This window comes from Oncorhynchus keta, chromosome 14 (genome assembly GCF_023373465.1).
Source record: "Oncorhynchus keta strain PuntledgeMale-10-30-2019 chromosome 14, Oket_V2, whole genome shotgun sequence".
NCBI classification, from domain to species: domain Eukaryota; kingdom Metazoa; phylum Chordata; class Actinopteri; order Salmoniformes; family Salmonidae; genus Oncorhynchus; species Oncorhynchus keta.
Window position 1 is genome coordinate 73,562,865 of NC_068434.1, and position 3,489 is coordinate 73,566,353.

Consider the following 3,489-nt stretch of genomic DNA (forward strand, 5'->3'; position numbering starts at 1 on the left):
TGCATGATGTCCTTTATTTTATTTATTTATTCAATAAAATACATTTCCTGGTTACCTAATTACAGTGGGGCAAAAAGTATTTAGTCAGCCACCAATTGTGCAAGTTCTCCCACTTAAAGATGAGAGGCCTGTAATTGTCATCATAGGTACACTTCAACTATGACGGACAAAATTAGGAAAAAAATCCAGAAAATCACATTGTAGGATTTTTAATGAATTTATTTGCAAATTATGGTGGAAAGTAAGTATTTGTTTTGCAATAAACTTTTGTTATCTCAATCCTTTGTTGGCAATGACAGAGGTCAAACATGACAGAGGTCAAACATTTTCTGAAGTCTTCACAAGGTTTTCACACCCTGTTGCTGGTATTTTGGCCCATTCCTCCATGCAGATCTCCTCTAGAGCAGTGATGTTTTGGGGCTGGACATGTACTGGCTTAAGCAGGGGGACACGTCTGGCACTGCAGGATTTGAGTCCCTGGCGGCGTAGTGTGTTACTGATGGTAGGCTTTGTTACTTTGGTCCCAGCTCTCTGCAGGTCATTCACTCGGTCCCCCCGTGTGGTTCTGGGATTTTTGCTCACCGTTCTTGTGATAATTTTGACCCCACGGGGTGAGATCTTGCGTGGAGCCCCAGATCGAGGGAGATTATCAGTGGTCTTGTATGTCTTCCATTTCATAATTGCTTCCACAGTTTATTTCTTCAAACCAAGCTGCTTACCTATTGCAGATTCGGTCTTCCCAGCATGGTGCAGGTCTACAATAGGTCTACAATTTTGTTTCTGGTGTCCTTTGACAGCTCTTTGGTCTTGGCCATAGTGGAGTTTGGAGTGTGACTGTTTGAGGTTGTGGACAGGTGTCTTTTATACTGATAACAAGTTCAAACGGGTGCCATTAATACAGGTAACGAGTGGAGGACAGAGGAGCCTCTTAAAGAAGAAGTTACAGGTCTGTGAGAGCCAGAAATCTTGCTTGTTTGTAGGTGACCAAATACTTATTTTCCACCATAATTTGCAAATAAATTCATAAAAAAATCCTACAATGTGATTTTCTGGATTTGTTTTCTTATTTTGTCTGCCATAGTTGAAGTGTACTTATGATGGAAATTACAGGCCTCTCATCTTTTTAAGTGGGAGAACTTGCACAATTGGTGGCTGACTAAATACTTTTTTGCCCCACTGTATATGGATATAGAGAGAAACATCTATGGATTCAAAAAGTCACCACCATTGGTCATAATTTGTATTTGATCTGGGTTTAGACAGGAAATCAAAATATGATCAAACACTGTGAGGAGAAAATAATTCCATACTGAACAAAAATATGAACATATACAGAAAAGGCTTATTTTTTTCTAATTTTTTGCACAAATTTGTTTATATCCCTGTCAGTGAGCATTTCTCCTTTGCCAAGATAATACATCCACCTGTCAGGTGTGGCATATCAAGATGCTGATTGAATAAGAACAATAAAGGCCACTCTAAAATGGGTAGTTTTGTCACATAACACGATGCCAACGTGCAAATGACATGCTGACTGCAGCAATGTCCACCAGAGCTGTTGCCAGAGAATTGAATGTTCATTTCTCTACCATAAGCTGCCTCCAACGTCGTTTTAGAGAATTTGGCAGTGTGTCCAAATGGCCTCATGACCAGAGACCACGTGTAACCACTCCAGCCCAGGATCTCCACATCTGGCTTCTTCACCTGCGGGATCGTCTGAAACCAGCGACCAGTACAGCTGATGAAACAGGAGTGTTTTTGTCTGTAATAAAGCCGTTTTGTGGGGTACCCACGGCTGCGCCCCTGCCCAATCATGTAAAATCCATAGACCAGGGCCTAATGATTTATTTAAATTGATTGATTTCCTTATATGAACTGTAACTCAGTAAAATAGTTAATTGTTGCATGTTGCATTTTATATTTTTCAGTATAGATTATCAATAGTTACATGTATACTGAGAATACAAAACATTAGGCACACCTTCCTAATATTCGTTGGGGCATGGACTCCACAAGGTGTCGAAAGTGGATGCTGGCCAATGCTGACTCCAATGCTTCCCACAGTTGTGTCAAGTTCACTGGATGTCCTTTGGGTGGCGGACCATTCTTGATACACATGGGAAACTGTTGAACCCAGCAGCATTGCAGTTCTTGACACAAACCGGTGTGACTGGCACCTACTACCATACCCTGTTCAAAGGCACTTAAATCTTTTGTCTTGGCCATTTACCCTCTGAATGGCACACACATGACATGGCCCTGGGTCTGAAACCCGCCCTGTGCAACTGGATCCTGTGGACTTCCTGACAGGCTGACCCCGGGTGGGAAAGGTAGGAAACAACTCCACTATGCTGATCCTCAACATAGGGGCCCCACAAGGGTGCGTGCTCAGCCCCCTCCTGTACTACTTGTTCACCCATGACTGCGTGGCCACGCACACCTCTACTCAATCATCAAGTTTGCAGATGGCACAACAGTAGTAGGCCTAATTACCAACAATGATGAGACAGCCTACAGGGAGGAGGTGAGGGCCCTGGCAAAGTGGTTCCAGGAAAATAACATCTCCTTCAACGTCAACAAAATGGAGCTAATCGGGGACTTCAGGAATCAACAGAGAGAGCACGCCTTTATTCACTTCAATGGGACCGCAGTTGAGAAGGTGAAAAGCTTAAAGTTCCTCTGCATACACATCACTGACAATCTGAAATGGTCCACCCACACAGACAGTATGGTGAAGGCGCAACAACGCCTATTCAACCTCAAGAGGCTGAAAAAATGTGCCTTGGCCCCTAAGACCCTCACAAACTTTTACAGATGTACAATTGAGAGCATCTTGTCAGGCTGTATCACTACCTGGTACGGCAACTGCACCGCCCGCAACCCCAGGGCTCTCTAGAGTGTGGTGTGGTCTGCCCAATGCATCACCGGGGGCACACACTGCCTGCCCCCCAGGACACCAACAGCACCCGATGTCACAGGAAGGTCAAAAAGATAATCAAGGACATCAACCACCGGAACCACGGCCTGTTCACCCCCCTGTCATCCAGAAGGCGAGGTCAGTACAGGTGCATCAAAGCTGGGGCAGAGAGACTGAAAAATAGCTTCTATCTCAAGGCCATCAGACTGTTAAATAGTCATCACTAGCCCACTACCACCCGGTTATCTGGATTCACCTGGCCAGTCTGTCATGGAAAGAGCAGGTGTTCCTAATTTTTTGTATAATCATTGTATACAGTATCTTGTGATGGTGGTCCATTGCTACAAAACATGAATGAGGCTTTTTAGAGCATGCTAGCAAGGAATCTGCCACTATGGATTACTTTCTAGGAATCTATATAAACGAATGCATAGCATTCTCCAACACAATTATTATCCTTGATTTGTTTTCCACTTTTTATTCAAGTCACTCAAGATCCATCATTGTTTGTAAATTACAATACTTAAATATATTAGTTAGGACAGGCTTCTGTGTTGATGTGAACTATGACC